The 13,397-nt window shown below is 43.3% G+C and overlaps 1 long non-coding RNA gene across 1 annotated transcript; it reads left to right on the forward strand.

Annotated features, from left to right (window-relative positions):
* Positions 1-423: 423 nt before the first annotated feature.
* LOC142802694 (uncharacterized) lies at positions 424-6,340 on the forward strand. The gene is made up of 3 exons (XR_012893949.1): positions 424-912; positions 1,878-1,956; positions 2,149-6,340. It is a non-coding gene; the product is annotated as an uncharacterized LOC142802694 (long non-coding RNA).
* Positions 6,341-13,397: the final 7,057 nt, after the last annotated feature.

The raw sequence follows: 13,397 nt of genomic DNA on the forward strand, positions 1-13,397 counted from the left end.
GCCAAACTTCACCAAGCCAAAACAGTGATTTATTTTAGCATCCGTAGATAATAAGATAGCAGCGCTGGCTGAACACAGAAGGCCTGAGAATACAGTACGGCAAATACCTAACACACGCAGCAGCAGAATGGAGAGTTGGCACGTCAAAGCGGACCGAATGCCGAAACACGTGCAAAACAACGATAAAAAAAGCCTAGACACGCCGTTCGTCCGCGAAGTAAGGGCGTCAAAGTCGATCAAGCACCGAAACACGTGCGTAAGGAACCCCCCCTCCCCGCCCAGATATATCGGAGAAGAAAAAAAAAAGCGGACCCAGACGCGCTTCTCATCAGCTATACACTTAGTAGCACGCTTCACCGTGTACTTTCAGGGCAGAATGACAAATCTGCGCCATCTGCGCCCGCACGACAATTGTGGCGCTAGTGTAGCAAACGATGTAAGTTACAAAGTAATTTTTATTCAGTGTTTATGTTGACTAGCACTAAATTAAAATTACACTCAACTTTTTATATTTATTTATGAGTTTTAGTGTACCTCAGTTATTTTTATAATTGTATTAGGAGAACACACTGAAATTATTGCGCTGACGCCTGTGCTGCCACTGCTCGACGTTTTTTTTTTTTCGGCGCAACTAGGTTCGCGTTCGCACTACTTACTCATTTTCATATGGTCTGTGGTTGGCGAGCACATGGACGTGCGGGCTTGTGAGCTATGTTTTGATCGTGTGTGTGTGTCGCAGATTTGCGTTTCTACTTATTCGTGATGAAGGTTAGTGTATATTTATCTTTATGGAGCGCGAAGTAGTTGTGGATTTTGCTGCTGGGTGGAACAAACACATCGTAAACACGTCTTCAGCTATCTGCAAGCCTGTTCGCTCGTCGGACAAAGGACTGTGCATGCATCAGCGTGCAGGTGAGTGGCATTTCCAGCAACATTTAATGCTCTTACAATACATTGTTGAGTGGTTGCGCTATTGAAAAAGAAATGATTTGCTCTTATTCACCGTATCCATTGCTAGCCGTATCGGACTAAATTACCTCTATTACCGCCTGCATACCCTCTTGCTTCCCCTGTCACCACTGCAGTGCCAGTGTACTTTTGCAGTTAAAAGTTCATTTCCGCAACACTACCTCGCTTGAAGAAACATTGGGGCGGGGTTGTAGCTGCATTCATACTGGCACTTTTCTACCATTGGCTTTATGTAATGTTAACGGCTGAGTGTTGGGGCCTTGGGCCGCATTTTTTAGAGATGTAAAGTGTATGTAAATCAGTAAGTGAACAAATCATTGTCGCATCACTTCACTGGCATAGCCAGGCGGTTGCGCACAGAATTTTTTTAGGCCGGGCGTAGGGAGCCCAAATTGACGACCATATTCGCTTGCCCGGCCTATTCAGATAAGCGGACCCCCCCCCCTCCCCGCATGCCTAAAAAAAAAAATATGCCCACATCACTGCGTCACATGCTTCACCTCTGCGCTGAACGTACTATTTTATAAGCGCACCATCAAGCGAGCAGTTTACATATTGACAGAACAATTGGAGGAGGAATGACCCAAATCTTTCAGATTTCTTTAGTGATGTAAAACCTTAGCAAAACTGAATATTGTAAAGGACAATCATAAATGCTGTATGTTCTCGTTAGCGCTGTCATTATTCTGCATCATGAAATCTTTATGCGCTGTGAAAACTTGGCATGCCGTTGAAGTCACATATCGACGTTAATACCAATCGACAAAAATTTCGACAACCTCAATAACGCCGTTTGGGATTTGGCGCATGCACATAATTCGGCTGATTCCCACTTGGCTGTTCTTAACCTGACTTCACTGCTACCAAATGAAACAATATTTGATGCATGTCTTTTACTTTTTTTTCAGGGATATGACACAAATTTGGTTATACTGCAGATAAGGATGCTCCCAACGATGCTAAAATACAGAAAGCAAGTGAATTTTGGTAAGTGCAGACTTTTTGTACTACGTATATGAAAGCATCGCTTTTTAGGGGCAAACTGTGCATGTGTTGGCCAGAGAATAGTTCATTATGCCACATGGTTACACTGGCACTGACAATTCGACATGGCTCCGCTGGCCCGTGTGTGTGCTCACACTGTTACCTTAAGATAAAATGTTTATGTTTTCATTGCAGGGATTGCTGTTTGTACTAAAAAGCCAACTGCCAAGATTTGTTTACGCTGGTACTCCTAAAAGTATGCTTTCCCTATTTACATAGATTTTGGCTTGCACAAAGCATAACACTTGGGCCTAGATTCACAAAGCTGTCCATGCGCAGGCCTTCATAACAGCGTTTCTTGACTTGCCTTTACCCTGTTTTCTGCAGATGTTTCGTGAGCTTAAAAGTGCCACAGCATGTTGACCTCCCCCACTCTGAAATATTCGCGTTCAAAGTTCTGCAAGAGTGGGCTTAACTTTCTTGTGCACCTTTTTGCTAGTCCAAGATACTGAAGTGTTATGCTCTTACTAAAGGTGGCAGTGTTTCTAATGTTTGTATTTCCATCACATTGACCAAGTATGCGATCTTGTCTTGACTGGTAGCACATCCTCAACAAATGTCTTTGTGGCACATGTAGAAGGCAGTACAAAATAAATAGGCAGACATTCACACCGGGAGCTAACTTCTAATAATGCTTTTTTTTTTGGAAACCATGGTGTGCTTATTCTAATTTGTCTAACAAGCAGTAACCTGTTTGGCTGTGAACCAACAAGACGTTGAACTAATAAAAGCTTCACATCTTGTTGCGCTCAAATATATATGTATTGGCAAGCTATCTGTGACAATGTCAAACAAAGAATCAGAATATCTGTGCATGCCTTAAGATATATTGCTTCGTTTACATATCTCGTGGCTGTGACTCGTCAACCGAGTGAACAAATGCACCCTAGTTTTCTAAATTTAAAGCATTTTTTGAAGGTAGCACGGTCTACATTTATTTGTCTATAGTTTTGTCCAGCCGTTTGCGTCAGGTACAAAGAAATATACTGAAGACTATCATGTAGCCTCTGCAAATGGTTGCTTTCAAGCAGGCTTTGCATGCTTGGCTTGTGCCTACAGGTATTGCACAATTCAAGACGCAGCAGCGTATGATAGAACAGTAGAATCGAGAGCAACTATGTGCACGAGCTAAATAAGTATTTTAACATGAGCGGACAGTACGTGTTATTTGCCACACACATGACCTCATTTAGAATGCCCATTGGTGACTGGTCTCATAGAAATGTAACTCAGCTGTGTATAGGAAACAAGTTAACTGAACCTAAGGGTATCTTTAACTGCTACAAATATGCCTTGTTGAGGTGCTGCACATTTTTTCCAGAATATTGCTGTCCGAGACATCATGTGAAGAGCGTCTACCACATCAGCATTTATATGGCTTGCCAAGTAACGTTTGGCCGAACCTTCCTTTTTTTCACATTTCGTTTTGCAGTAGACATCCTAGAATGTAAGCGCTGCTTCAGTGTGTGTGACTCATTGTTTTGAATTGATTCTGGCATGTTTAACCTCACACTTCTATTTTTTTTCTTGCAGCAATGAGATGCTTCACATATGCCTGCGGTGACGTTCTGCTGCGCTAGCCTGATGGAAACACCAGCTGCGAAACTTGAGTTCTTCAGAATTGGAGAAGTTGCCCTTCTCTCACCAATGATGACACAGACTGCCCTATGCTAGAAATTCAAGATTGTTTTTCCACGGGTGACGCAAAAAACCTTTGATGTATTATGGTGTTTGTTTAGTGCTGGCTGTGGTGTGGCGAAGTCTACTTTTACGTGTGGTCACACGTCGCCTCATAAAAAGAACAATAAAGCATTTATTTTCCTTTCAATATTGTCCACTTTTTGTGTTAGAAGCACCCAAGCAGTGCTCTTCCAAGGAGCTCTCGCCATGTGTTAAGCGTGTGACAAGCATACTCGAGATAAATACTCATTTCCCCAAGGAGTAACTGGAAGCATGTGCAGTTGGTTTTCAGAGAGTAACTGCAAACACGTGGGAGGAACGGTAAAGAGTAACTGTTGCTCTTAGAAGAGCAACTGGTGGGAGTAAGGGTTGGTCGGCAGGGAGCAACTGGTGGGAGTAACTGTTGGTCTGCAGGGAGGAACTGGAGGGAGTAACTGTTCATCCCCCGAAGGAGGAACTGAAAGGAGAGCAACGGTTCCTCCCTCTGCAGTTACTCCTTTTAGGAGAGTAATGGGAGTGGCAATGCAATTGCTCCCTGAAAGGAGCAACCCCTATACCCCTGTTGCTCCGTTTTGGCTTAGAGTGTAGCTAGGCTGTGTGTTCTAGCGCCATTGTCGGCTAGCGAAAACCACCAAGTTTGGTGGCAAGCATAGCGGGGTTGACTCTCCAGTTCTCTGTCGTGCATAGCGTATTCCTCCAGGCACTGTGGCTTTCATGTTGACACTGCTGCATGTGGTCACCTACGAGTACGTGTTTGCTGTGAGCGAGTAACTGTAAACGTGGAGTTACCTTTCCCTGCATCCAACGCGTCTCCCGGATGCTCTGGCACGTGCACATAGGTTCTCAAAATGGGTTCCGTGAGCGGCAGATTGTGTGCAACCTATTTCCGGTTTACACCCATTAGCTACTAATTTATTTAGACAGGCGAGAGTTCTCATTGCATTTTATATTTAAAAAAGCCATCGCAAGTGAAATCCGAACGTCAATGTTTGCAGGTAGAGAGAAACACTTAATTACATGCGAAGCCGCTTTGACAAAACGAGTGTTGAAACCATTGTAAACGATATTAACGGGCACCTTGGTGCTTTATTCGTGACTCCTTACACATCGGCAATCACTTGACACAGTTTTCATTATTGGCGATTTGCCGCTGCTTCGTTTTTTAATCGAAACTCGCAACAAGTGCTTAAAGAGGTGTCGCTGCATGCGTGCGGGCCCTGGGCTACACGAGCTTTTGGCTTATCTCAATCAGTGTTTCGGTCGGCGGCAGTGTGACCTTGTTTTTTTTCTTTTCTTCTTTTTTTTGCAATAAAACCTGCCTCTCTACGTTCAGCGTTTTGTTTGCGTGGACAGGGATTTTTTCACCTGTGGTGCGCGAGCACTTTACGCGAGTCACGGAGTGGCGCGGGCAGCAAACGCAAGCCGATGTATTACTGGGAGTTCTTCATCGACGGTGATGACCTATAAATATTGAAAAAATATCAACGCTGGCCACCTTGTGCTATAATAATAGCACGTGGTTTCTCATGTTGATTGATATGTGGGGTTTAACGTCCCAAAACCACTATATGATTATGAGAGACGCCGTAGTGGAGGGCTCCGGAAATTTAGATCACCTGGGGTTTTTTAACGTGCACCCAAATCTGAGCACACTGGCCTACAAGATTTCCGCCTCTATCGGAAATGCAGCCGCCGCAGCCGGGATTCGAACCCGCGCCCTGCGGGTCAGCAGCCGAGTACCTTAGCCACTAGACCAGTGGTTTCTCATGTGGAGAGGCGTTATCAGTATCACTCGCTTATCACTTAGTGCCATATGCACGTGCTTTACGAGATTGCCTATGCGGCAAATTTCTTGGATCTCGCGCTGCACTCTTGGAGTTGGTCCTGCATGAGGTGACCGCGAACGGCAGTGCAGCATGTTTTTGTTTGTTAGAAGCTCTTGACGCTATCATGTCAGGCTTTTTTTTTTTAAGCGAACAACCACTCTTACGTCAATAAGATTCTTGTGCAAACACAATTATTTAATTTCTTTTTGAGTGTGATGTGTTCTTTTTCAATGTCTCCGCGGAACCTAGCTTTCAACAAAACCTTTTTTAGATATTATTTTACGTGTTACGAGGGCTAGATAAGTCACGTGTGTGGTATGTAAAAAGTAGTGCAGTTCATACCTAGCGATCATCTGTTCAAAAACTTCCTTCAAAATCTGTTTCAGTGTAATGTGTATTATTAGTAAATTAAAGTATGCACTGGTGCCCCCACGTTGCTAAACATGGGTATTTTTAAGCTCCCAGGACAACTTAGTAAAGGCTGCTAACTGCTCCAAAATTGAAATTTCGCTGCTCCAGAAACTGCTCCCAATTTAGTTTCAGCCGTCTCACCCCAGTTTGAGTAAAGCGTTAGCCTTAGGTTAAAAAACTGAAGGTTTAATTCCTGCAGCAGTTTTGTCGTAAAGTGAAGTACGCTTCCATTCTCTAAAGAGACACTAAAGAGCAAAACAATTTTTTGCATATTAGTACTTCAAATTTTACTATCCAACAAACACTTCTCTTGCGGCGACATGATGCTCAGCAACGGTGAAAACATGCAAGAGAAAATTTGGGTGGAGATTCCACTGAGATTGCCGTGCCAAACACGGTGGCGTACGAAATAATGAAGGCGTCTACTGGGGGGGGGGGGGTACCACATAGATTCTAATCATTAAAAATGAAGTACATTGTGTTCAGTGGGTGCTAGACCTAGCATACGATGGTTGGAAAATTTCATTGAGCCAATGTCATGAAAATACGAAAAAGACATTTTGAAATTTGCTACGTGATGCTCAAATGCAGGGGTGCAACAGCGGTGCTTATTGCGTCAATTTGATAAAATTGCTCAATTGTGCCACGCTGCGCCAAAATGCCCGACCAGCCTCAAAATTTTCTCGTTTGCCCTAATGTGAGCGAGAAATGGAGACCATTTTAGCCACTTGTAGTTTGCATCATCAGTCTATGCGGGCAGACCCTAACCATAAACCGCAGTGTAAGACAGCTGCTCATTAGTTCAAGACACTCGCGAAACTCGTATTGACCAGATGAAGTTACAACGCCGCGTGCCTGTCGGTCTGCTGACCGCAGCAGATATATTTACCGGCGGGACGACGCAACTAGACACAAAAGATGTGTTGCCGTAGCCAGCAACACTTCGTTGGAAATATGAATTTTCTAGTCAGCAAGTGCTGCCATGGCATGTTAGGAACCATTGGGAACTAAAGCTGGAAGTGTACAAACACTCAGCATATCGAGCTTGTACACTACCAGCTTTAGTTCATGCCGTGACGTCAGTTGCCATAGCAACACCACATGCGATAGATAGCCGGTGCCATTGTGAGGCCAACTGGGGGGTTGGTCTCGCAATGGTTTGATTAGATTGCTTTATCTGGTCAAACGCGCTTTGCAAGCTAGCCAAAAAGTTGTGCCCTAAACCTAACTCCTTCATGAAAAAAAAAGTGAAGGGAGGGGGGGGGGGGGTTGTGGTTAGTAAATTTCTTGGTCTTGTTCTAACCTGTGCAGAAACACCGCTTAAGCCACCTTCGCCATAGTACATGGGTGGCCTGCGGAAAAGCGTCATAATATTTAGAAGGGGTTTATAGTAGTCTCTTGACACTGCAGAGTTTGTTCAATGACTGATGTATGTATATGCCACATATTTGTGAGTAGGAAAAGTTACTGGCAAAATTATTTGGAGTACAATATGACATCTCTACAGCTGTAAAAAGTCAGTTTTTTTCCAGTTTCAGGAATCTCATGGTCACCATCTTGGGAAATCCACATTTGAATTCTCAAACAATTTGACTGGCCTGGTGACTTCTAATGTGGACTTCATGATTGTTGGCTGAGTGGGTTGGCCTGGTGACTTCTAATGTGGACCTCAGGATTGTTGGCTGAGTGGGTTGATTAAAGAAAATACTACTTTGTTGAAATAGGAGTGCTCATATTCACTGTGCATGATTTAGGGAATGTGTAATGGCTTGCACATAAATATATATTTTTAAATCTAAGCCTTCTTTCTCAAGCTGTTCGAAATTCAGTCTTTCGTGGTAAAAAAGCTTAATGTTTTTTCGCTTGTAACCTGCTTCAAATTTGGGTTTTAGTGCTCCAAAAGTAAAATTTTGCTGCTTTGAAAATTGCTCCAAATTCTAGTTCAGTCGTCGCACCCTGGCAAATGTTTAAGCACGAAATTTACCATTGAAATTTTGACCTTGATTCTTATTCATTAATAATGAAATGATGACAGTGAAACTTGTAGCATTAGAGATCTCAGACCACAGTTTGTTCATCTAAGTGAAGCAATTGTTCATCTTTATTGTCCCGACTATATCTACCTGCGGCCGGTCTGGAGGCGCACGCTCGCTTTCTTTGCGGACTGTGTACAGAAAGGAGGTTGTGCTTCTACCTATTGCCGCAATCTTGTTCCAAACTAACTCGCCGCTGTCCATCGGGAAAAAAGGCTGACGCACTCAAATAATGCTCAGGTTCATTTCTACTGTTGCACTTTCTAATGGTAGCAATGCAATGGAAACATGGTAGGAAGCATATATGACACCTCTTTCTGATACTTCAAGACAGGAGTGAATTGATAAACATTCCATTCTGCACGCATGTACCATTGTGCGTCCGGTTCAGAAGGCTCGGCCTCAAGATCCATCACAAACTGGCAAAGGAAATGACAGACAACATAATCTTTTCTTTTTTTCTGAGAAAAATAGTTTTGGAAACGTTTACTTCGGATTCATATGCCGGCAGCCAGTGCCCATGAAAATGATAAATTTTGCACATTTTTGTTCAAGTTATCACATTTCGTGCTTATTGAAATAAGTACTTCAGTAAGGTGAAAGTGAAAGCATAAGAGGGATGGTCACTATTTCTCACAAGTAGGTGTGAATAGCACTCGCAATAGCAGGAGTAATAGCAGTAGTAATAAGAATGTCAACGAAAATAATAATTGTTCAAAATGAAAACACAAAATTTAGAGACATGAAAGAGCATGTAGTGATGCAGTTTTAGAAAGTCGTTTTAGTAAAGAAAAAAAAACAAAACCCCGTGCCCGCACAATCCCAGATGCAATCTTCAGTGCCGATGAAAAAATGTGAAACATTTTCATATGCAATAAGGCTCGCCAGAGACGCAGGGGAACAATATAAATTTAGAGAATCAGAAAATGTCCTCATTAGTACCAATATATCTTCATTGTGCCTGAACAAAAAAAAGCACCGTTGGCAAAAATTTGTTGTGATGCTTTTAGCTGAAAAAGCGACATTGTTTCTAACCAGAAATGCTTTTGATGTGGGCTTGTAAACAAAGCGAGACGGCATGTTATTTTGATCCGTTAACATTTTTATGCAACTAACTAGAAGAATCTGGAGAAACTTTTCAGAAGTAATTAGCGCTGACGCTTTTGCGTGACTCTTGTCCATACTTTCCAAACAGGCCAGCAGCAGTGAATCTTCAGTGTATTTGCTCAAGAATCAACTGTTATTGTCAAGGATTTTTATTCGAGGGAGTTAGTTCACTGATATGTTTATGAAAGACCCCATAGTGGAAGGCTCTGGGAATTTTGACCATGTGGAGTTCTTTAACGGGCATCTAAATGATAAATCCAACCACACGAGCCTCAAGCATTTTCGGATTCAGCGAATAGAATGTGTTCGAGCTTTAAAAAATATTTTGTGTCGTTGCGTGTGTGTATTCATTACCCAATGCATGCGTGCCAAAAAATGCAGGCTGTGCAACACACACCTTGTGGGAATTGAGAGTGCCCTCCTACCTGGCGCCTCGTTCCCAGCTTCCGCACGCGCGCCAGCAGCGTAGCCCGGGCGCGCATAAGCGCCGGCATCCGCCAAGATGACTGCCAGGGCGCCTCTTGGTCTGGGCCAGTCAACTGTCGGCTTCTTCCAGCGCTGGCATGTCCGGGCACGCTACGCTGGTGCGCGGCGCAGGCCTACGTCACAATGCAGCGCCATTTCCCACTGGGCGCGCGTGACATCCTTCTCTCCTACGAGCTGTGTTGCGCCCGACGATTCACTCTTCACTTCACTTCACTTTATTTTCCTTAAAGACCTCGCAGGGAGGTATTACATAAGGGGTGGGGTTAACATAATAGTGGCTACATACAAAACAGTGGTTACATACATATGCAAGATAGTGACTACAATGCACGAGTGGCTACAATACACTTATTAAGACATACCAAGTTTTATTTTTTCGGAAAATGAGGATAAGCAGTTAGTTTCGACGATATCGCGGGGCAGATTGTTCCTGTCAGCTGATGATCGACAAAAGAAAGATTCAGTAAAAGTCGTAGTGTGGCTGCGGGGAGGAGTAACTTGTAAATGGTGCCCTGTGTGCAGAGATGTGCGCGGTGGCGGGGCCAGAATATATGGGGCATGATGAAGTGAGCTGTAAAAAAACTTGTGAAAAAGGATTATTGAATCGATGTGGCGCCGGGACGATAGCGTGTTCAAGCCAGACGGAATTTTTAATTGTGATACGCTGGTATAATAAGAATAAGATGATTGAATGAACCTTACTGCGCGGTTCTGAATGGTTTCTAGGACTTTGATAAGGTATGTTTGGAGAGGTGACCAAATGGGAGAAGCGTATTATAGCTTCGGGAGTACGAGTGACTTATATGCTAGAAGTTTTACATGACGTGGTGCATGGCGGAGATGGCGTTTTAGGAATCCAAGGGTTCGGTTGGTCGAGGCCGTAACGTGTGTTATATGAGGTGACCAATTTAAGTTATGTGAAAGGGTGATACCAAGGTACTTAAATGTACCTACTCTTTCTAATGAAGTGTTAGCAATAGTGTAGGGTGTGCATAATGGCTGTAGGCGGCGAGTAAAACTAATTACCTTGCATTTGTTGGGGTTCAGGGTTATCAACCATTCGTTGCACCAATCTTGAACATTGTTAAGATCGTCTTGTAAAAGAGAGTGATCGGCATTGTTAGTGATTGGACGGTAGATGACACAATCGTCAGCGAACATTCGGATTTGAGAGGCAACATGTAGAGAGAGGGAGGTCATTAATATAAATAAGAAATAGCAGTGACCCAAGGCGCTACCTTGCGGGACGCCAGATGTTACAGGGAGGGGGCCGGAAATGGAATTATTGACACGTACTGACTGCGATCGGCTAATAAGGAATTCATTAATCTAATGGAAAATGTTGAGATGCAAGTTCAACTGTGAGAGTTTAAGTAATAGCCGTTGGTGGGGTAACTTATCAAATTCTTTTGCATAATCAAGAAAAATGGCATCAACCTGTTTGTTAGTATCGAGGTTGATATATACGTAAGTCATGGATGAACATGTCAAGTTGCGTTTCACATGAGAGGCCCTTGCGGAATTCATGTTGAGATGTGTGAAAAAAGTTGTTGGTGTCAAGAAACTGCATGATATGTGTGTAGATGACGTGCTCCATTATTTTGCAGGGTACACTGGTCAGGGAAATTGGTCGGTAGTTAAGAGGAGATGTTTTGATGCCCGATTTATAAATTGGAACGATCTGCGCTTCTTTCCAGGCGAGAGGGATGCTACCGGAAGAAAGAGACTGCGTGAAGATTAATCTGAGATAGGCTGCGCAGATGTTCTTGGTGTTTTTTAACACTTTTGGATTGATAGCATCTGCCCCAGATGCCGATAAAAGTTTAAGCTTTTCAATTATGGCTATTATTCCTTCCTCCCTGAAATCGATTGCTGACATAACATCCTGGACAGGGGGTGGGGGTACAGGTAGAGGAGCATCAGGTTCAGTGGTGAATACAGATGAAAAATCAATATTAAATACCTCAGCACATTCTTGTTCAGGAATCGTAATGTAATTATGGTCGGTAATGATGACAGCAGAAGGTGGCTTGGGATTCAAAATTGGCCAGAATTTTTTAGGATTGCTTTCCAGGACGTAAGGTAAGGTATCATAAAAGAAGGAGTGCTAGTCACGACGCATAGCTGATAAGTAAACTTTCTCAGCTACGTAATATTTTTCCCAGGCCACAGCACAATTTTTTTTCCTTGCCAAGCGGAAAAGGCGTTTTTTCTTATTTTCTAGAGATTTCAATTTCCTAGTAAACCAAGGTTTGTTGTGGTTGGCTTGTACCGATATAACTGGGATATGGTTATTACCGAGTTCAGTAAACTTTTGTTGAAAGATCAACCAGTTTTCTTGTGCTGTGTGGCAATGAATCGGTGCAAAAAGTCGGGTAATAAGCGATAAGCTCGTTGTTTATGGCATCGTAGTTACCTTTCCCATATAAGCGTATTGTTTTATTCCATGGTTCTTGTCTTGGCAAGGTAAAGCTGAAGACTGCGTGGATTATTTTATGGTCGCTAATTTCACGGAGGTAAGACATCGAACAGAGGCTATTTGGGCTATTAGTTAGTATCAGATCTAAAACGCTGGCCGAATCCTGCGTGACGCGTGTTGGTTGCAAGACTAGCTGACTTAAATTGAAGTTAAAGCAATGATCGAGGAACTCGTTATCATTTTCGTTAGGTGACGAAGGCGGATTTCCAGCCCAGTTTATGAGAGGGAAGTTAAGATCCCCGAATGACAATACCTGAGCGTTAGTATATTTTATCGTGAGTCTGTCCAGGATGCAGCTAAGCTTCTCAGTAAAGCCTGTATCTGTTCGCGGTGGGCGGTAGAATACACCAAGTAAGATGGTATGAGGCGGGGAGCGAAAGAGTAGCCATAATATTTCAAGGTCACTAGGCGTATAAACAATGGTGCAAGGCAAGGTATTACTGACGGCAATGAGCACACCACCGCCTCTAGAGTTCTGGCGATCTTTGCAGAAAAGCTGAAAACCGGTTAGGTCATCCATAACCTCAGTGTCAGATACATCAGCAGTAAGCCATGTTTCAGTAAGTATTAAGAAATTACATCCAGATGAGAGAACAATATTAGATACGATGTCGCGTTTAGGAAGAAAACTCCATATATTAGTAAAAATTGCTGAAATAGTAGTGCTTGAGCGCATTGCTTTTGTGCGCTGAGATGGCTGGCGGTGATGTAGCAATTGCTATCTAATTTCTTTAACACGTTTCTCAGTGTCGTCGTACACGTACTTCGTGGACCCTATAAACAGGGTTTTATAACGTAGAGAAAAGGCGACAGCTTTTTCCTTTGCAAATGCAAGAAGGCGTTTCCTGGCATTTTGTACGGCGCGGGAGTAGTCTTGACCAATTCTGTAGTTACTGCCTTTTAGCTTGCGTTCGTTAGACAGGATTTTTTCTTTGTTTTTGTAGCGAGCAAATTTCGCAATTATGGGGTGGTTATGGTTAGTAGAGTGGCGGCCAAGTCGATGTGCACGCTCATTATCCTCGGGAACTACGGGTAAGCCTAGGTGATCTGAGCAAAAGCGAATAAGCTTTTCTTCTATCTGTGGGGCATATTCTGAGGCACCTGGGTCGGGAATACCGAAGAAGATTAGGTTGTTGCAGCGGGCTCGATTTTCTGCGTCATCGATCCAGGATTCTATGTCTGAGATTACACGGGTCGTCTCGGTGGCAGCAGATGTGATGGTTGCGATCTGTTGTTGCAGTGGTTCAATGTGTTGACAGTGGCTCTCAACGGTATTCATTCTTCTGCTAAGTTGTGCTAAAGTACTGTTAGTTTCGGCAAGTTCACTTTTTAGACCCTTCAGTTCGGCTATTAGCTGCGATT

The sequence above is a fragment of the Rhipicephalus microplus genome, chromosome 1, assembly GCF_043290135.1.
Source record: "Rhipicephalus microplus isolate Deutch F79 chromosome 1, USDA_Rmic, whole genome shotgun sequence".
In the NCBI taxonomy this organism is placed as follows: domain Eukaryota; kingdom Metazoa; phylum Arthropoda; class Arachnida; order Ixodida; family Ixodidae; genus Rhipicephalus; species Rhipicephalus microplus.